The sequence below is a fragment of the Elephantulus edwardii genome, unplaced genomic scaffold (assembly GCF_000299155.1).
Source record: "Elephantulus edwardii isolate Elephantulus edwardi_28Jun2011 unplaced genomic scaffold, EleEdw1.0 scaffold00084, whole genome shotgun sequence".
NCBI lineage: Eukaryota > Metazoa > Chordata > Mammalia > Macroscelidea > Macroscelididae > Elephantulus > Elephantulus edwardii.
Window position 1 is genome coordinate 7,910,157 of NW_006399834.1, and position 23,131 is coordinate 7,933,287.

A 23,131-nucleotide genomic window follows, 5' to 3' on the forward strand; every position below is an offset into this window, starting at 1 on the left:
ACTGTGTCAATCCAAGGTCTTTCTCTACTGCACTGTACCTCCATACTTCTGAGTATGATGTCCTTCCCCAAGGAGTGGTCCCTCCTGGCCGCTTGTCTGAAGTATATGAAACAGAGCTTCAAAATCTTAGCCTCCAAGAAGAAAGTTGGTTTCACCCTCTGCTAGACAGAACTGTTTGTTCTCTTGGTGGTCCATAGTATATTCAATGCTCTTCTCCAGCTCCATAACTCAAAAACATTGATCTTCTTCTGTCATCCTTGGTCATTGTCCAGCTCTCCAATGCCTAGCAAGTAATTGTGAAGACCTTGGCCTGGATCTGGTGCATCAGTCTCTAGACTGACATTGTTGTTTCTCAATACTCTTGGAGATGTCCTGAAGGCACGTGGTTTGAAGCCATTAGCTACTCCACAGGAGAAGGATAGACAATCTCCTTATATTTGATTAACTGCCTCTGAAAAGCCACTTGAGGGTCAGCTATGGGTTGGTTCAACTCAATGGTACAATAACAAGGTTATTTTTTTTAAAAAATATTTTTGTGATTTGAATAGAAGTTTATAAAATGTATTTGTTTTTTTCATTCAGTCATTTGTAAACAGTTTGTTTCATAATATTAATTACAGTATCCACAATGTATCACATTTCCTCCACTTCAACCCTATAATTCTCATTTTCATTAATCCTTCCAGCTGCCCCTTCCTGCCTTCAGGACTTTATCCTTGAAACAATACTGCTCCTTTGACCACATGTTTTTGGTTTTTCTAAGGAGTGAGTGGTCTCCTAATGCCATTGGTAACCTTATAATCATCTTTTGTTTGAATGAAAATTGAGTCACAAGGGTGAGTTTGATTCCAGAATTGAAAGGTGACTAAGGGCCATGTTTTTTACCATAAGACTTTGATCAATCTCTGCCAAACCAGTATATCTTCTTTATGTTTTGTGTTATTGGTGCTGGTAGTTTGTGGAGTTTTATCCAGTAACTTCTAATGTGATCCCATTTAGAGTAGTGTGCTGTAGTGTCGCAGCCAGGTACTATTTAGCTCTTCTGTCCTCAAGATTGGAGACATTGAGGTTAGTATGGCTGATTAGTCCCTTAGACTAATCATTTCAGTACATCTTTACTTTTTTCCTCTGTTTCAAACAAGGAGAAATCAATAGTTGTGCTTTGGATGACTGCTCACAAGCTTTTATACTCAGTGAAAGAACAGAGGGATTATTGGTTTGTTTTTCTATCTGTACCCACTCGTTGGCATTTCTACATTGCCAGCTTCAGTGGATCCAAGTCTATGGTGTGTGAAGGGAAAAAACCCACAAAAAAACCCAACCACCAAAAAAACAAAACAAAAAATCAGAGAGAGAACTCACTGTGGATCCAAACCACTATTCAAATGACCTTCCAGTATTGTAGAGTTTTTGCTTCAACTCGCAATAAAAAATAGGAAAGAACGTCTACTCCACTTTCTTGGATTGTAATAAAATAAATTTATATTGTAGGTTATCTCTTTTCTATCTGCTAGAAATCTTTTCTTTATAGAAATATAGACCAATATATCATCTTGGAAGTAATTAACTAAGATAAATCTATATTAATGACTACTTTCCTATCTTTTTTGACAGCCCCCTGAAAGTTAGAAAAGTCCTAAAACTCAGCTCTTTATCTTAACAACTAAGTTGTTGTTATGTGCTATTAAGTCGCTTGCAACTCATAGCGACCCTATCCACAAGAGCCCTAAATACTATTCTATCCTGTGCCAACCTCGCCATCTCAAACACACTCATTCCCACCACCCCACTCACAGAATCGATCCATCTCATCGAGAGTCTTCCTCTCCTGCACTGTCCCTCCACACTCCCAAACATGATGTCCCTCTCCAAGGACCAGTCCCTCCTTGCAACATGCCCAAAATATGTCAGATGAAGCTTCAGAATCCTAGACTCCAAAAAGCATTCTGGCTTCACCCTCTTCAGGACAAACCTGTTTGTTCTCCTAGCAGTCCATGGTATATTCAACAATGAAATAATGAATCTCTGGTACCAAGAGTTTATATGTTGTTGTTATATGTAGAATAGTTAAATTCTTTCAAGAAAGAATCTAAGTGAAACACTACTGCCAATTTTTAAAATTATATATCAATTAATATTTCCCATTACTTAGTGATATTTGGTTTCTTTTATTAAGTATACCTATTCCTTTATTATTAAATGAAAAGAAAAATGCTTACCTTTGCTCATCTGTTTGAAAATGGTTTTCATTTGCTTCTTCCAATTTGCAGTTTTATGAAATTATTTCTTAGTGATCTCTGTCTGTTGTTGTTTTGTTGTTGTTATGTGCCGTCGAGTCATTTGCGACTCATAGTGACCCTATGCACAACAGCCCTGAACCCTGCTGTATCCTGCACCAACCGCATTGTCTCTGACACACCCATCCCGATTACCCCAGTCACCGAATCAATCCATCTCATAGAGGGTCTTCCCCTCCTGCGCTGTCCCTCCACCTTCCCAAGCATGATGTCCCTCTCCAAGGACCCGTCCCTCCTGGCAACATGTCCAAAGTATGTCAGACGAAGCCCCAGAATCATTGCCTCCAAGGAGTAGCTTGGTTTAATCCTCTCCAAGATGAATCTGTTTGTTTTCCTGGCAGTCCATGGTACATTCAGTACTCTTCTCCAGCACCACAGCTCAAAAGCATCCACTCTCCTTCTGTCCTCCCTAGTCATTGTTCAACTCTCTGATGCATAGCAAGTGATTGCAAAGACCATGGCCTGTATCAGGCGCACCTTAGTCTCCAGAGAGACACCGTTGTTCCTGAGTACTTTAGAGAGGTCCCTAACTGCAGCCTTCAGTATGGACTGAGGCTCAATGTCAAGAAGACAAAGATTCTCACCACCGGACAATTGGCAGCGTCAGGATGGATGGCGAAGAGATTGAGATTGTTCACAGCTTCAGTTTGCTCAGCTCCACAGTCAACACTCTTGGCACCAGCAGTCAGGAAATCAAAAAGCATATTGCGATGGGAAAGTCTGCTGTTAGGGACCTCTCTCTAAAGTACTCTCTGTGTCTAAGACAGAAAAAAATATCTCTGTGAAAGGACTGAAATGTATTTTACACTTTAAGATGAAGATCTAGAATACAGATAAACATAGATAGACCTATATGACTACGGGGAACGTTGGTGACATAGTGCCAAGGCAAGACGCATAGTTCAGATCCACCAATTACTCCACATGAGAAAGGTAGGCAATCAACTTCCATACAATTCACCACAAGGGAGAATTACCTTCATCAACAGCACCTACAACACAACAACAATCCCCGTGAAATCAGAGTTCTCCCCACATTCCTGTATCTCTTTCTAGTAATTCCAATAGTAATTCTATTGCTCTATTAGCTCAGAAATCCATTGCAATAGTTATGCAAGCTTTACAGAAACATACTCACAGTTAAGAGGTTTATTAGAGAGGTTAACAGGACAAAATTTCTTAATTGAACAGTTTTTGAAGTGTACTCACAGGCCCTTCAGCCCTCAGCCTAATGGACAGTTTTACAAAACTTTCTCAGTACTGCCAATTAAGGTGTTTCTCCTCCAGTCTTTCAGCAAGCTTGAGCAAAGGCCCGTAGTTGTAGTTCTGCAGGGGTGCAGCAGAACCAATATTAGTTTTTTCTCACATTGACTCTTTGGTTTTCTGTTGTGGCTGCTGCCACTGTAGATCTCAGTACAGGAATCTTTGGCCCCAACGGACTTGTGCTGCTTCCTCTTTCTTGCTGATATTGAGATTTCCAATTTTTGCAGCTGAATCCTCTCAATTTAATGGAAAGACTAACCAATCTCCTTGTGGATAAATAAGGTTATTTTGTGATATATATATACCCTTATGTGTATGCTCTTGTCCATCTTTGTTGCAAAGTCAAAGTCAATGGCTACAAAAGACCTTTTTTAAGAATAAACCCTTCATACCACAGATCATTCCATGACTTTGCTAGCCTTTATATTTGAAGAATTAACTTCATTTTATAATCATCTTACCAATTGCTACATTTGAAATCTAGTAAGTCAGCTTACTTCATGACTCACGCATTAATTTCTCACGTTTTAAATTTTTAATTTACCTGTCCCTTGGTACCAGCAGTCACAAAATAAGAAGATGCATTGGTCTTTCTTATTACTTGCCATGCATCTGAAAGCTAGACAATAAATAAGGATGACAAAACAAGAATTGATGCCCTTGAGCTGTGGCATTGGAGAAGAGCATTGAACATCCCATGGACAGCCAAGAGAATTAACAGATATGTCTTGGAGAGGGTACAGCCAGACTGCTCTTTGGAGGCAAGAATGATGAGGCTTCACCTCATATACTTTGGGCATTTTGTTAGGAAGGTCTATTCATTGGAGAGAAATACGATGCTGGAAACAGTGGAGGATTGGCAAAGGAGAGGAAGACCTTCAACTAACTGGGTGGATTGACACGGTGACTGCTGCAATAGGCTCTTGTGTGTCAGCAATTGTGAGAACTTCACAGAATAGAGCAAGGTTCAGATTTTTTTTTATAGAGTAACTATAAATCATATTTAAGTTGATGACACCTAACAACAACAACATCAACATCAAACCAGTACTGTTAGCATATTCCTTTCTCTGAAAATCTTCTATTCCGGTGAGACTTTGGTCATCTGTAGATATAGCAAAGTCTTGTCCAGAGCAATACACTAGGTTGCAGCAATCAACTCTAGCTCAATGCACAAAGCATCTTCTCTTCATCTGATGGGTTTTAATCAACTTATTCCTAGCAGTCCATGACTAAGTCCAAGGAGTACCAGCTGCAAACTCAGAAGTCCATGCATCTTCGTGTATTTCATAAAGGCTGGTTCCTTTACTTAGCTTTAGCCCCTCACATGGTAAGTCAAGAAGTCCAGGATCCTTAAGACTCCCTGCTCCACCAAACACCAACCTTTTTTTGCTAATCCATCTATTTGTGTATGAAGCAGGAATGATATCCACTTCCTAAACAACATGCCTACAGAAGATCTATGAACTTTGATAAATGTTGATAGTTATAGAGGGCCTTTTTATTTTTAGGGTTTCTATGAGACATGCTCGACTAGAAGGCAATCAACAACAGCAACACAAGGTTGATCCCTAGTCATCCATGCCTAGGTCCAATGAACACCAGCTACAAACTCAGGAGTTCACACCGGGCCATCCTTCATTCAGCCTTAGCACTTCACATGGCTAAATTAACTAGTCAGGGATAAGCAGAACTCCTTGCTCCTCAGGTCAGCAACTCTTCTTAATTTATCCATATATCTACCCATGTATCTGTGCATTCTAGGTTGACAGTGCTAATGGGATATGTCCAAACTCAGCCTGTCTCTTCATTGCTGTGTCTGCCACTTCCACTCCAGTAGATCCGGGTTAGCACCATAAGTGAGCATACTCACCAACTCCCTTTAACTTCAAGTCCTGGAAGAGGACTCTACTGGGTACCTGCTTCACTCTTCCTCAGAAGCCAAGCCACTGGCTCTAATTTTAAAATTTCAAAATCATTGTCTCTCTCTCTCTCCTTCATGCTTGCTATTCTTCATTGTAAATGCCATCATTGAGAAAAGTCCGAGGGAGGTCTATAAATCTATTCAAATAGAAATATCCTCAGAATACTAGGTGGGGCTTCTCCCAGGCTCTCTATCAAGTCTGACTACTTTCAACAGATATTTCTCAAGGACAAATCTTTTAGTATTTCAAATCAAGCACTAGCTGAAGGTTGACTTCTTGTCTTTCTATAGTCTACAATGTCCAGTATTCCTTTGTAAAATATAACTTAAGAATACAATGTAGAAGAAATATCTAAAAAACATCAAATAAAGTTAAATCAAGATAACATTAACACATAAGCCTTTAAGACAATCCCAGTTTCATCATCACTTTCCACCCTCATGTATCATCTTTCTGTATATTTCATCGATATGCATATGTACTTGGGCCTCTGACTTTCTTCTCATGTTAGAACTCACTCTCTGGTTTCTCCTTCCAACTTTGTAGCAAAATAATCATCTTACCTTTACTCCTCAAACTGTAAGTTACAAAAATCACATCCTTCTCGGAGTCTGGAGCCATAGCAATGAATTTCTCCACTTCAAACATCAGTGGTAAAAAGAGCAAGGGTGGGATGGGAAGGCTGAGCCTGATCTCTATTAACTCCAAAGTGAGAACTGTCCCCACCAACAGCATCCACAATACAAAACCCCATCTTGCCCTCCCCCTGCTTTCATAGGTCCAGAAGACCTGCCCTCCCCATGCTCCCACACCTCATTTTAATAATTACAGCATCAATCCTACTTCCCTACAGGGTCTTAATCTGTTGCAGCAGTTACACAGACTTCACAGAAGTTACCATGATTATGACGTTTATAAGGGAAGTTAACAGGATACAATAAGTCAGTCAGAACAGCTTCTGAAGTGTGCTCACAGGCCTTCAACCTTTACTCTTGTGATATTAGCACTATGTTACAAAGCTTTCCTGAGGTTGATCTATATCACCAAGTCACTGTTACTCAAAGAGACCCTATGTACAATAGCTCTGTACCCTGCCCTTTCCTGAGCCAGTCTCACTGACTCCAACACACCTGCCCCCATTATCCCAGTTACTGTGTCAATCATCTCATCCAGGGTCTTCCTCTCCTGCACTGTCTCTCTACCTTCTCAAGCATGATGTCCTTCTCTAAGGACAGGTCTCTCCTGGCCACGTGCCCAATGTAGGTGAAACAGAGATTCAAAATTCTTGCCACCAAGGAGCAGCTTGGTTTCACCCATTCCAAGACAAAATTGTTCATTCTCTTGGAGTTCCATGGTATGCTTAAGACTCTTCTGTAGCACCACAACTCAAAGGCATTGTTTCTTCTTCTGTCATCCTTAGTCATTGCACAGCTCTCTAATATATACTTAGCAAGTAATTACAAAGTCCGTAGTTTAAATCAAGCACATCTTGTTCTCTAGATTGACATCATTACTGTTTAAGACTCTGGAGAGTTTCCTGAGAGCAGAGTTTCCCAATGCAATATGGGTTTTGATTTCCTGACTACTGGTGTCAAGAGTGCTGATTGTCAGTCAAGTCAAGAAAGCTGAAATTATTAACAGCCTCACACTCTTCTCCCCATCTATCTATCAAGGTGCTGTCAAATTGGCCCATTGGAGAGGATTTTTGTCTTCTTGATGTTGAGCTTCAATTCATATTGAAGACTTATGACTTATACATGCTTTTGTATAGCCAATAAAACAGATAGAGACTTCTCTGGTACTCTTTTCTTTTAGCCAAGATCCTCAGGGCATTAGCGTCTCTAGTGCCATGGCCTCTTCTAAAGGCCTCTTCTTTGGCATTTAAGGTAGTTGCTTTGTCAATGTACTTTTCCAGTCCATTTTGGTTAATCTTCAGAAGGCTTTTGATTGTATGTGATATTAGTGATATTTTTTTATACTTTCCACACTCTGTCAGGTCACCCTTTTTTTAGAATGGCAATAAGATGTATCTTTTCCAGTCAGTTGGCCAGGTAGCTGTCCTCCAGATTTTTTAGCACAACCTGGTAAGCATGTCCAGGGCAGCATCTCATTATTGAAATACCTCAATTGGTATTACATCAATTACTAGGGTCTTGTTTTTTGTTAATTCCTTCAGAACAGCTTGAATATCTTCCTTTATCACCTTTGCCTCTTGGTCATATGTTGTTTCATGAAATCTGTGTCTGCCAATTCTTTTTGGTATGACTCTGTGTGCTCCTTCCATCTTCTTTTAATACTTCCTGGATCATTCAATTTTCCACCCATAGCAACCTTAAGAATTGCAACTTGAGGCTTGACTTTGTTCTTCAGTTCCATTAGCTTAAGAAACGCCAAATGAGTTCAGCCCTTTTGGTTTTCTAACTCCAGCTTTTTGCACATTTCATTATAATAGTTTGCTTTGGTTTCCTGCGTTTCCCTTTGTTTATCTCCTTAACTTCCTGCTTTCTTCCCTTTACTTTGACTTCTCTTTACTCTAGTGCAATATTCAGAGTCTCTTCTGACATTCATCTCTTAGCCCTGCCAAATAAAAAACCTTCCCACCCCACAGTCTTCCAGTAAGCCTGAGTTAAGGCCCTTATTCCTGGTTCCATGAAGTAGCAGTCCAAGGTCAGCTGTGTCTCATTTCATGTCTCTGGGTCTTTTCTGTCGCAACGGCTGCTCCTGTAGATCCTTATCTGTGCAACATAGAAATCTTTGGCCTCTAAGTATACAAAGTTCTTCCTCTTTCTTATTGGTGTTGAGATTCCGAATTTCTGCAGCTAAATACACTTAATTTTTGGCAAAATAGCAAATCTCCATGTGTATAGATAAACATACAGTATATATGGCAAAGTCAACAGCTAGCAAAGCCATTTTAAGAACAGCCTACATCTTCATGCCACACAGCATACATCTGTTTCTATCTATCTATCTATCTATCTATCTATCTATCTATCTATCTATCTATGTATCATCTGTCTATCTGTCAAGAGCTCTGGCGCTCTAATGGGTAAGGAGCTGCACTGCTAACTAAAAAGCAAGTGATTTTAATCCACCAACTTTTCTGCAGGAGTAAGTTAGGTGATCTCCTCTGATGTGCTTTACAGTCTCTGAAAGAAATAATGTGCCTGATGCAATTCTGAGACACAATTGTACTATGAAGTTTTTGTTTTTAATCTGAGATATAACTTTAACAGTGTCCTGTATTTTTCTGAAAACCCATTATAAAAAAATAAGATAATAATATAGTTGATCTTTGGTGTGCTAAAGACTATTAAATAAAAACAAGATGGTATCAAATAAAATATTGTTGGTAGGTTCCATTTAGTTGATTCTGACTATAGGTAACCCTATAAACAACAGGTCTGAACCTTGCCTTATCTGTGCCTTCCTCACCATCTGATATATGCCCCAGCCCACTGTTGTGGCAATCTGTCTTTGTGAGAATCTTCCTCTCTCTGATCTTCCCTCTTTCCTAGTATGATGTCTTTTTATTTCACATTCCCAAAGTGTGTGAAAGGAAGTTTGATCATCCTTGCATCTGTGGATCCTGATTTCACCTCCTCTAAGACAGATATTTCTGTTCTTTCGGCAGTCTAAAGAATATTCAGTACTCCTTTCCAACATCATAGTTCAAAGGCATTGATTCTTCTGTCATCATTATTCATTGTCCAACTTTCAGATGCACAGAAAGCAATTGAAAGTACCAGATAATAACCTCCTACCTGCTAGATTAACTTCGATATTATCCACAGATAGAAACACTCTAAAGTTTTCTTTCATAATCATCTTTCCTTTGTGGATCAAATCAAGACTAAATTCCTGCCCTTTTCCAGGACTCTTTAATGTAATTTCAATCTACCTCCTAACCTTAGATTCCAATGTTTTTTTGCCTTGAGGAACCTACATTATTTGTCTTCTACATCCTTTCACTTTTATCTCTCTTTTTCTTGACGTAACCGCCATGTGCACATTCTTTCCACCTTTTCTAATAGACATTCTCATCTTCCTTTAAAGCATAATTCAAATTTCTCTCTGTCGCAAGGTTCTTTCTGATCAGCAGACCTGTTTTCTTTTCCTACTCTGATCTCTAACTTGATTTCTTAGTGTTTCTTAACATACTTGCATTGATTCCCGGTTCCTTGTTTACTTGTAGTCTCTATATATATTCATCAATTTGGACTCTAAAAGACAATATTGTTGTTGTTTTGTACCATGGAGTCAGAATGGCCCTCCAGTGGTTTTTCAGAGGCAATGATCGCATGGGAGGTGATAGCCCATCCTTCTCCCACAGCAGCTGGTGGATTTGAACTGCTTGCCTTTGAGATTGCGGGCACTGCTTCTTCCCACTAGGCCACCAGTGCTCCCTGAAATGCAATAAGAAGCTTTTTAAATAGTGTTTTTCAAAAACCTCAGAATTTACAGTTTTCAAATAATGGCAGTGATAACTCGATTGTGTCAGTCACATGTTGTCAGGATTGTTGTAATCAAAATGGAGTAAATATAAATTTAGTGATTAAGATCATCAGTTGTAATAATGACAAATTCAAATGGTTCATTCTAAAAGAGAGAGATAGAGATGAGAGAGAGAGAGAGAGAGAAGACAGACAAATCTATCTTGGCAATTTTAAGTGTTCTAACTTCAGTTTAATGATTATGAAATCATAAAAATTTCAGAAACAACTACCAACATAGTTTTTTGTATGATGTATCTAAGTGGAAAAGACATAATTGCAGTTTATTCTATGTGTTTTGGTTTTGTTGAAAACAGCAGAGTTAAGATATAAAGTCTCAATTTAGGAAAATTTTTAAAGGCTTATATCTTTGCTACTGGAATAGAGGAAGTATATTTCTTTAAAATGAAACTTTTTGTGGGAGGAAACAAGAAAAATTGCAAAAAGCAGGGAAATTACTGAATCTACAATTTTTGGTGCTCATGATTTCCACTATCCCAAGAAGATAACCTTGAAATTAGATGACAGTAAGAGGTGCTTTCTGTGACAAGTACTTCAGTTCTTATTAGATTTCCAATAGCCATTTAGATTTGGTGGTCATAAAATGCTTCAAAATGCTGCATCTTCTATTATTTTCAAAGTCATATAGATATTTTAAAACCATTCCTGACATAATGAGCTCTTTAAATGGTAGAGGATACTAGTACTTTCTCAGACAAATCTTGGTCTTTATGGTTTTGTGATTGTTTGTTTCATAAAAGACAAATTAATCATCCACTTTTATAACCAATTACTAACCTGGTAAGGAAAAAAAAGCCTTTGATCTTCACAAGACTCTACTTGTCTCTCTGAGAAACCACTGTCAAAAGAGCTCAGGAAGCTCTCCTTTTCTGAAATGGTATTGTTGGTGAGATTGTAAAATGGTACAACCACTCCAGAAGGCAGTTTGGCATTTCCTCAGAAAGCTGAACACAGAAATTCCATATGACCCAGCTATTCTACTGCTTGGAATATACCCCGAGAACTGAGGTAAAAACAGAGATTTGTACACCAATGTTCATAGCAGCATTATTCACCATAGCAAGAATATGGAAACAAGCACAAGTGTTCAACCACCATCAAATGGATTGGGAAATTATGGTACATTCACCTGACAGAATACTAGGCAGCATACAGAAGCAATGATTATATAAATCATTGGGAGGGACTAGAGAACATTATGCTAAGTGAACTAACTCAGTCTTATAAAGACATATACTCCATAAGACCATTATTGTAGAATGATTATAAGGATGCAAGGAGGGGAGGCAAAGGAGAGGGGTGGGGATGAGCTGCGGGGTGGGAGACTTAAACATAATGTTGCACAAGTTGACAGATGGAGGAAGGTGTAGTTAAAGGAAAAGGGAAAGATCCAGTATGAAAAACAATGTACATACTTTGCCAAGTAAACCAGTATAAAAAATATATATATTTACATTTATATATATATGTATATTTGCATATTTCTATATTGACATATTTATATTCAATTTACATATATATATATATACACACAATTTTTTTTTAAAAAACCTCTCCTAACCTAGTTCCTCTTCCTTTATAGTTCTGTATAAATCTTACTATATCTGGTAGAGTTAAATCAACAAAAACCTGAATCATTTTTTCAATATATCTTTACATAACTTAGATATTCATTTATATAATACATCTCAACATTACTACATAGAAAAAAAATTCTGTTTCATCTTCATTCTTCAACACCTTTAATTATATCCCATTCATATTTCTATGGCCCTTGGCCTCTGATTTTCATCCCAGGCCAAAAGGGACTCTTATGGCCCTCTTTCCCATTTGTAGCAATAAGAGCATCTTAGTTATATTTCCCAGGCCCAAAGTTTATAAAACCCCATGTTTCTATAAGTCTGGAGTCATTGCAATGAGCCCTACCACTTCTTACATCAACTGTAAAAGGAGCAAAGGCAATGTGGAGAAGGCTATCTCTACTAACTACAGAAAGGTTAACTGTCCCCATAAACAACATTCACAGTAGAATATTGATCCCTATAACATCTGACATATCCACCTACATACACACACACCCCAACCCTGTTGCACCTACTTTTACTAATTACTGTGCCTGAAATTTGTTGCAAATAAACACAAAGACTTTATAAGATTCCTTTTTTACTCAAAGTTATGAAGTTTCTTAGGGAAACAGGTTGTGGGGGAAGGCAAAGTATAACTCACTATGAAAGTCTAGATTCAGTAAATAGCACTCTCAGGTTAATAGCAAGATCCAGTCCCTCAATTAGTTCAGACAGCTTCTCAGTCAATAACAAGGTACGGTTCCTCAACTAATCCAGATACCTTTCCTATCGATAGCAAGATACCTCTGAAATAGGAACCTCTAGTACCAAAAAAATTCACTGTGTTCTCTGCTCTGCTTCTTTCCTAGTGTTGAAATCCCCAAATACTACCACTGAATCTGCTTAATTTAGAGGCAAGACTAGCCAATCTCCTAATAGATAGGTTAATATGCCCTATAAAGAAGAAATTATTCAAGTGCCTGTTGGTGTAGGCAGGCTGCCTGTCCACAGGGCAGCTGCATTAGATTAGAAGCTTGTCTCAGACAGAAATAGCAAGGCTGAAGGACAATGGTCTAGTCAAGCCAAATTTTGAGTCAACACACCAATTACATTGCACTACTCCACAGAGCCAAAGCCATAGGCCTTCACTCAAGCTTACTGAAGAAAGACATCACTTACTGGGAGAACTAAGGGAACTTTGTAACACTGACCTCAAAACCGTGAGGCTGATTGTCAAAGAATCTGGGACCACACTTGAGAAGCTGTATGGATTAAGGTATTGTATTCTGATGCTAACCTGAATTATGACCTGTTAACTTCCCTAAAAATCCCCACAACTGAGTATTTTTCTGTAAAGTCTGTGATCATTTCAGTGGATTTCAGATCCAATAGAGCAGTAAGATTTGGTGTAAGTAGGTGCAGGAGCATTGGAGACTATATCTGATTTTATAGGAATTCGTTTTTTACTGTGGATGTTGTTGATGGAGACAGCTCCTCTTCGTGGAGTTAGTAGAGGTCAAACTTGAGCATTCCATACTATTATTGCTCTTTTTTACTGTGACTTGTGGTTCAAAGCTGATAGAGCTTCTGCTTGATATTTTTCATTGCATCAGACAAGGGGGAAAGTAAATAATCTGAAATTGCTACTGAATAAATATATTATTTCAAACCATGTAAAAATTTCTAAAAATCCAAATACAAATACAGGAAAACAAGCTCATAAGTTTTTTTAAACTATCTTCTATCTTAGTACAGTGCCTCAGAAGTTTGCCTCAAAAAAGATTTTCATAATAGAAGTATACTTGGGAAACATAGCACACTATATTACCCCTCTTGACCATTTTAAAGACACTTTCATAATTGAAATCTGGGGAAAATAAAATGCCAATTTTTTATTTTAACATTTATTTTGTGTGTGTGTGTGTGTACCGTCAAATCGGATCTGACTGGTACAGGAGGAGTTGCCCCTCCTTCTCCAGCAGAGAACATCTGGTGAATTTGAACCATGTACCTCTGGGATTGCAGTGCAGCTTCTTGCCACTAGGACACCAGAGCTCCCTGAAATATATTTTTTTAATTAAATTTTTATTTTACACTGATTTCTTTCCAAAGTTCATATAGATTGTTTTTCACATTGATCTTTCCCATTTCCTTTACTCACCCCTTCCTCCACTCATCAGATTGTATGGCCCTATGATTAACCACCCTCCACACCCCACTCTCAGCCCATCTTGACCACTCTGGTCCTACCCTCCTCCACTTGGATCCTCATACACATTCTACATTTATGGTCTTATATAGTATTTGTCTTTATGGACTGAGTTAGTTTATTTAGAAAAATGCTCTCTAGTCCCTCCCAAGTTAGATAGTAATTTACAAAATCGTTGTGCCTGGGTGTTGCATAGTATTCCATTGTGTGAATATACCATAATTTCTCAATTTATTTGACTGTGGTTGGGCATTTGGGCTGTTTCCATGTTCTTGCTATGGTGAATAACACTGTTAATAACATTGGTGTACAAGTTCCCATTTGTGCCTCAATTCTTATTTTCTCAGGGTACATTGCAAAAGGTGAATAGCTGGATCATATGGAATTTCTATGTTCAGCTTTCTGAGGAAATGCCAAACTGCCTTCTAGAGTGGTTACACCATTTTACAATTCCACCAACAGTGTATAAGAGTTCCTATCTCGCCACATCCTCTCCAACATGTATTACTTGCTGTACTGTTAAACTTTGTCACTACTACTGTGGTGAGATGGTATCTCATTGTGGTTTTCATTTTCATGTCTTATTGCCAGTGTCTTTCAGCATTTCATCATGTGTCTGTTGGCCAGCTGAATATCTTTATCTGTGAAAATTCTTTCCATGTCTTTTGCCCATTTGTCATTGTGTTACTAGTCTTTTTCTTGTGGAAGCCCTGTAGGATTCTGTAAACTTTCTTTTATAACCCCATCTGTGTAGACAATTATTCAGTTTCCACTCAAGTGGTTTTGTAAGCTCTACCCTCCTGTGTTCACTTTCTAGTTTTACAGCATTGTGGTCTGAAAAGATACTTTGTATTATTTCAATGTTTTTAATTTGTTGAGGCTTGTTTTATGTCCTAATATGTGATCAATTCTGGAGAATGTACCACGTGCACATAAGAAGAAAATTAATTGAGTTTTAGTTGGGTGCAGTACCCTGAATACATCCACAAGGTCAAGTTGCCAGATTGTATAGTTTAGGTCTTCTGCATTTTCATTTTTTCTTTTGAATTGACCTATCTTTTAGTGATAATGGTGTGTTGAAGCCTCCTACCACTATTGTGGTGTTGTCAATTTCTTTCTTCAGTTCTGTTAACTGTTGTTTTTTGTATTTTGCAAGTCTATCATTTGATGCATAAATATTGACCAGGTTATGTCTTTTTGATCTATTGTGTCTTTAATCAGTTTGTAATGCCGTTCCTTATATCTTATGGTGGCTTTCATTCTGAAGTTTATTTTTTTATCAGTGATTAGTATTGCCACTCCTGCTTTTTTGTGGTTGCCATTTGCTTGGTATATTTTTCCCCCCAGCCTGTGATTTTGAATCTGTCTCTCTCTCAGTTTTTTGATATGTCTCCTGTAGGCAGTGCTCAGGCTGTTCATTCATAGGGTTGCTTTAAGTGGTCTACGACTCGATGGCACCAAACAACAACAACTTGTAGGCAACATATTGATGGGCTTTGGGTATTTTTGTCCATTCTGCAACTCTTTTCCTCTTAGCATATTTAGTCCATTCTCATTAAGTGCAATTATTGTCAGGCCAGGTTTTACTTTTGCCATTTTACCATGTATCTTTTTCTATTTTTTCTGGTTATTATGGTTCATCTACTTTACTTTGACGTCTCCATGTAAAGGACTTCACTTAAAATTTCTTGTAGGTTTGGTCTTGTTTTTACAAAATTCGTAGGCTCCTTCCTTTCTGCATAGGAACTAATTTCTTCTTCATATTTGATGGAGAGCTTTGCTGGGTAAAGAATTCTTGGCTGGCAATTGTTTTCTTTTAACTTTCAGTTGTGCCAGGAAATCTGGAGAACAACAACTTGGCCAACTGACTGGAAGAGATCTATATTTGTTCCCATTCCAAAGAAGGGTGACCCATTGAGTGTAGAAACTCCAGAACAATATCATTGATTTCACATGCAAGCAAGATTCTACTGAAGATTATCCAAAAACGACTAGAACAGCACATCAGCAGAAAACTGCCAAAAGTCCAGACTGGGTTTAGAAGGGGTCATGGTACTAGGGATATTGTAGCTGATGTTAGATGGATCTTAGCTGAAAGCAGAGAATACCAGAGGAATGTCTATCTGTGATCCATTGAATATGCAAAGGCATTTGACTGTGTGGATCATAACAAACTGTGGCTGACTCAGAGAAGAATGGGAATCCCAGAACATTTAATTCTGCTAATGCGAAACCTATACTTGGACCAAGAGGCAGTCGTCAGAACAGAGCAGGGCAACACTGCATGATTCAAAATTGGGAAGGGTGTACGCCAGGGATGCATCCTGTCTCCATCCCTTTTCAACATGTATGCAGAGCAGATTATCCAGGAGGCTGGGCTCTATGAGGAGAATTGTGGCATCAGGATTGGTGGAAGATCTATTAACAATCTGAGTTATGCAGATGACACAACCCTGCTTGCTGAAACTGAGGAGGACCTCATGCACTTGCTGTGAAGGGTCAAGGACTGCAGCCTTCAGTATGGACTAAGGCTCAATGTCAAGAAGACAAAGATTCTCACCACTGGAACAATTGGCAGTGTCAGGATGGATGGCGAAGAGATGGAGATTGTTCACAGCTTCAGTTTGCTCGGCTCCACAGTCAACACTCTTGGCACCAGCAGTCAGCAAATCAAAAAGCATATTGCGATGGGAAATTCTGCTGTTAGGGACCTCTCTAAAATACTCAAGAGCAACGGTGTATCTCTGGCGACTAAGCTGTGCCTGATACAGGCCATGGTCTTTGCAATCGCTTGTTATGCATCAGAGTTGGACAATGACTAGGGAGGACAGAAGGAGAATTCATGCCTTTGAGCTGTGGTGCTGGAGAAGAGTATTGAACGTAGCATGGACTGCCAAGAAAACAGATTCATCCTGGAGAGGATTAAAACAAGCAACTCCTTGGAGGCAAGGATTCTGAGGCTTCGTCTGACATACTTTGGGCATGTTGCCAGGAGGGATGGGTCCTTGGAGAGGGACGTCATGCTTGGGAGGGTGGAGGGACGACGCAGGAGGGGAAGACCCTCTATGAGATGGATTGATTCGGTGACTGGGGTAATCAGGATGTGTGTGTCAGAGGCAGTGTGTTTGGCACAGGATAGAGCAGGGTTTAGGGCTGTTGTGCATAGGGTCGCTATGAGTCGCAAACGACCCGACGGCACATAACAACAACAATAACATATGCCATCCCATTGTCTTCTAGCTTGCATAGCTTCTGCTGAGAAATCAGAATTTACTGTTTCTCTTTTGTAGGTGATTTTTGCTTTTCTCATGTTGCTTTTAGTATTCTATCTTTCTCTTTTAATTTGGAGAACTTGATTATAATATGTCTTGATATTTTTCTATTTGGGTCTTGTCTATTTAGTGTTCACTGTGTTTCTTGAATATAGATGTTCTCATTCTACAAAATACCAGGATGTTTTCTTCTAGTACTTCCTCAACAATTTTCTCAGTGACTTCCCTGTCACTCCCATGTTCTGGAATCCCAATCATAAGTATGTTGATTGGAATACATATCCTTTTGATGCTATCTCACATAATTCTAATGTTTTCTTCATTTTCTTTAGATCTTCTACTAATTTTCCCAGTATGTTTCCAGTGAGGCTCTTGGCTTCCAGCTCGCTGATTCTCTGTTCATCTCTTCAATTCTACATTTTTTGTTCCACAAGTGCATCAGGCACTTCTTCTGTTTTGGTCTCAATACTCTGGATTGCATTTTCATGATTTTCTGTTATTTCCAGTATTATGTTGGCCCTCTATGTCTTATGATTTTTTTTAAATTCTTGTACCTCTACACTATCAATTCTTTCTTGCAACTTGAGTTTATTTCATAGCTGTTCAAGTTCCTCCTCCTCATTTTTTTTTCTGGATTGCTGTCTCTGGGGTATTTGATCTCTTAATGATTTCCATTATTTGTTCCATCATTTGCATCTTTTTCTAGAGCTGTCCATATAACTCCACATAAACATATTTTTTTCTGGTTTTCTCTGTCTGGGGTATTCTTTAGGTCTGCATTTTTAGGAGAAGCTTTATTTTTCTGTTTTTCATGATGACTGAGACAGATTGTTGCTTTCTTGGCATTATGTGAGTCTTTTCTTAGTGGATACTAGGTTGTTGTAAGTATATAATGTTCCAGAGTATGGCAGTGTTTCATGAAGCACCTTTATATTGGTACTCCCATCTTGGGAAGAATAGACAACCTTACTGCAGCCCTTCTGAAATCACACCTCCACTGGCCTCTTCCACTTGAGCTTAAGAAATCTCATGTGATATAGCTAAACAGCAGTGTTTCACCCCAAGTACCTGTAATATTGGTGTTCTTGGCACTGGACAGCAGGGGTGGCAGATAAGAGGTCTCCAGTCAGCTAGGTAGTGGGGTCTCCAGGTGGCGGGGGCAGTGGTCTAGTGCTCTGGGTGAGATTGCAGTTTAATACTACAGCTCCTCAAACTGGCAGGCAGTGGTACTGTCTCTGGTCAAGGTGTTTGCTCTTGGGTTTGGCCTCAGCCTTTACCAGACACTAGTGTAGTGGTGGCTAGAAGATACTCCTGACCAAGCCATGCCACACAGGCCTTTGTGTCTTGCAGCAGAGCAAAGGTTGTTGTCGTTGTTATGTGCCGTCGAGTCGTTTGCGACTCATAGCGACCCTATGCACAACAGCCCTAAACCCTGCTCTATCCTGCACCAACCGCACTGCCTCTGACACACCCATCCCGATTACCCCAGTCACCGAATCAATCCATCTCATAGAGGGTCTTCCCCTCCTGTGCTGTCCGTCCACCCTCCCAAACCCCCAAAAGTGGTGAGAAGAGTGGGTCTTGCCAGAGGAGCAGATCTCTCTAGAGGAGAAGTCTTGCCAGAAATATGTTTTTTAATCTAGAATTTGATCAGGACTTTTATGAATTTGCTTAATGTTATAATCTTATTGCCATAGCTTAAAATTACTGTTCACTGCAACACATTTTGAGAAATAGCTTTGAATATTATTCGACCTGTTTATCTTCACCAGAGAGAGGCGGTAGAAAGAAAGACGTCCAACTGAAGATGTAGAAGCAATACTTTTTTTTATAATTAGTTTTGTCATCAGTGTCTTTGGTTTCTTTCTTATGCTTCATATCATACTTTACCAACACAGGGATTGTCATATCTATTTGTTAAATAGCTAAAGGTTCAGCACAGAATTATTTTCAGGAACACATTTAATATATATATTTAATATTATGTAGTGAACAAGATAATTCTGGTCTAAGGGTTAATTAATCATAAGCAAATGAGGATGTATATAATTATGAACTATTTTAAGCCATTTTTTCACGGTAAAATATAGTCAAGCTCTGAATATATTCAACTGTCATTTAATATTTAAAGAGAACTAATTCTTATCTTCAATTACACACAATTTGGATATATTTTTTCTTTAACACATAATATCAGTATCTTCTGTTTATTTTAAAAAAATTGTTGGTGAGGTGATTTTACTTAATCTATACACTGTAAAGCATAGGACTTGGGTTTGATAATTGTACATGGGACCAAACATTTTTCTCTAGTGTGAACCAGGTAGTGTGTGGACTTGACAGTTCTTAGGAGCCGTCTTACAACTGTGAGAGAAGCCAACCATAAGAAAGAAGCCAGAATGAGAACTGAGAAGGGGCCCAAAAACCAACAGAAAACTGTTTCTTGATAAAAACTGAAACCTTTCCCACTTTTTATTTTTGTGTTAATTTACATAATACACCTTTAAGAATGCTTTGGTAGCTTAGTGGTTAGTAGTTGTGCTGTAAATCAATAGGCATCTGTTTTGAATCCACCAGCTGCTCCTCACTAGAAAGATTAGCAGTCTCCTCTGCAATTTACTGCCTCTGAAAAACCTGCTAGAGACTCAGCTATTAGTTGGTTCCAAATGAATGATACATAAAAATGATGACAACAACAACAACAACAATACACATTTAATACCTGTTTATGTTAGACTTTTCCATCACATCCAAATAGAAACATAATAATTGATAGATAATGTGATTATAAAAGTGATGTGGTATAAGCAACAGATGTAAAAATATAGAATGAACTTATCACCCAGGCTGAGGCTATCATTATTATAATGGTAAAGTACAAGCAGCTTCAGATGTTACCCAGCTGTAGTCAGGAGTTCAAACCACATATTCATTGAAGCTTTAACTCTAGGATACGTGTTAAGGAAAATTCAGATTTTAAAATTAGGTTGATGTCAGTCAAGGTCTCATGTCAGTCAAGGTCTCAAGCAAGAAACAAACAAAACAAACAATTGGTATTACTGAGGTTTGTTTGTTTTGTTGTTTGGATGTGGGGTTGTTTTTTTTTTTATATTGTGCTTTATACAATCATTCTTACACACTGTATTTTAGATAATTAATTACTATTAATCTATGCCTACCAATATGCTGAGTGAAAGAACTCAGTCTGATAAGGACAAATATTGCACAAGATCATTATTGTAAAAATTATTGTTTGTTGGTATGTGCTGTTGTGTCACTTGCGACTCATAGCAGCCCTATATACAAGAGCCCTAAACCCTACTCTATCCTGATATCTCTGATACACTTACTCCCATTATCCCAATCAGTGAATCGATCCATCTCATTGAGGGTCTTCCTCTTTTGCACTGTCCCTCCACCCTCCCAAACATAATGTACCTCCCCAAGGACTGATCCCTCCTTGCAAGATGCCCAAAATATGTCAGACGAAGCTTCAGAATCCCTGCCTCCAAGGAGCAGTCCAGTTTCACCCTCTCAAGGACAAACTTGTTTGTTCTCCTAGCAGTCCACGTTATATTCAACACTCTTCTCCAGTACCACAGCCAGCAGCCAGGAAATCAAAAGACAAATTACACTGGGAAAATCAGCTGTCAGGGACCTCTCCAGAGTACTGAAGAGCAATGATGCCAGGCTAGAGACTAAGGTGCACATGATCCAGGCCATAATCTTCATAACTGCAGGCTATGTGTCAGAGAGCTGGACAATGACTAGTGATGATAGGAAGAGAATTGATTGTAAAAATAGGAAGTATTTTTTCATAAAATGAAGATGTTGTTTTCATAGTTAAGTCTCATTGTACATGTCCCACTGATATGTTGCTATTTAAGATTAATTACAAACAGGATTATATGCAGTAAAAATGAAATCCAAATTTTCTCTAATATGAAGAATTCTAGAAAATGCATGTTTTTATAGATTTTCTAACATATGACCATTATTAAAAATAAGTTGTTAAATCTGAATTTAAAATTTAAATTTCCACATTTGATATAAATGTGACTGCCAACCCTATGGACAATAAAGAAGGATGACAGAAGAATTGATGCCTTTGAGATATGGTGTTGAGGAAGAGTTCTGAATATATCATGGACTGCAAAAAGAACAAGCAGATATGTCTTAGAGAAGGTGAAGCCAGAGTGCTCCTTGTACGCAAAGATGATAAAGCTTCATCTGACATACTTTGGGCGTATAGCTAGGAAAAGCTATTCCTTGGAGAGAGATATGCTTGGAAAGGTGTAGGAAAAGTGAAGGGGAAAACAACCCGCAACCACAAGGATTTAGATAGCAACTACAGCAATAGGATCAGGTATCTCAGAAATTATGAAGATGGCACAGGGGATCAGGTATCTCAGAAATTATGAAGATGGCACAGGGTAGGACAGGGTGCATAGGTTGCTATGAATCATTTTAAACTCAACAGCACCTAAATAAACAACCACATTCAACATGGTAGATTGGCACAATGACTGTGACAATGGACTCAAAGGTGTTGGAGATGGTAAGGATGGCACTTAGTAGGACAGGGTTCAAATCCAATGTTCATAGCATCATTGTAAATCACAGTTAATTTAATGGCATGTAACAGTAACAACAAAGAGATTGTCTATTAATGTAAGCATAGCAGAGACTGTGAACATACTCCAGGATTAGATGGGTTTTGTTCTATTTTTGTCTGACATACTTTGGGCATATTGCAGGGAGAGACCAGTTCTTGAAGAAGGACATCATGTTTGGGAGGATGAAGGGACAGTACAAAAGAAGACCTTCAATGAGATGGATTGATTCAGTGATTGGTGTAATGGGAGTAGATGTGTCAGAGACAGTGAGGTTGGCACAGGATAGAGTAGGGTTTAGTGCTCTTGTATATAGGGTTGCTATGAGTCGCAATCAACTTGATGGCACATAACAACAACATAAGGCAGAACTGATTCTACAGCACTAAATGGCAATGTTGGTTTTAGGTGCTATTGAATCAAGGATTAATCATAGTGACCCTATGAACAACAAATCTGAACCCTATCCTTTGCTATCCTCATCATTTCTAACATGTGTGCCCATTGCTAAATCATTGTGTCAATCTATCTTGTTGAGAGTTTTCCTCTTTTTCATTAACTATCTGTCTTTCCAAGCATTATGTGTCTTTCCAAGGAATAGCTTCTCTTAGATACAGGCTCAAAGTATGTGAGATAAAGCTTTGTCATCTTTGTCTCCAAGAAGCAGTCTGGTAATACTTTCTCTCCAAGACATATCTTGTTGCTCTTTTGGCAGGTTGTGGGATGTTTAATACTCATCTCCAATGCCAAAGTTCAAAGCTATCAATCTTCTGTCATCCTTATTCGTTCCCCAGCTCTCAGATGCTTCGCAAGTGATGGGTAAAACGAACCATGGCCTGAATCAGATGCACTTTAGTTTTCTAACTGATATCATTGCTCCTCAGTATTTAGAGAGATTCCTGATTGCAGTCTTTCTCACTATAATACATCTCCTGATCTCCTGATTGCTAGTACCAAGGGTGTTGTCTGTCAATCCAAACAAGATTCAGTTATTGATAATGTCAGTCTTTTCTCCATATATCATGATGTTGCCTATTAGTTCAGTGATGAGAATTTTTGTTCTATTGATGTTGAGATGTAATAAATATTAAAGGCTGTAGTCTTTGATAATTCTGCAGCAAACACTTCCAGTCCTGTTGGCTTTCGGCAAGTATGGTTGTATCATCTGCAAAATGCAGGTTGTGGATAAGTCTTCATCCAATCCTGATGTTACACTCTTCTTCAGAGTCCAGCTTCAGTCTATCATACTGAAAAATCACTCACCTTCTTTGTTCTCATTTTTCATCTATAAAATTGGATAATAGGCAGGGAGCTCTGGTGGCCTAGTCGCAAGATGCTGCACTTCAATCCCAGAGGCACGCAGTTCAAATCCATCAGATGATTTGCTGGAAAAGGAGGGATAATCTCCTCCTATAAGTCAGATCCAATTTGATGGTACATGCACACAAAATAATTAAATTTTTTTTAAAAAAA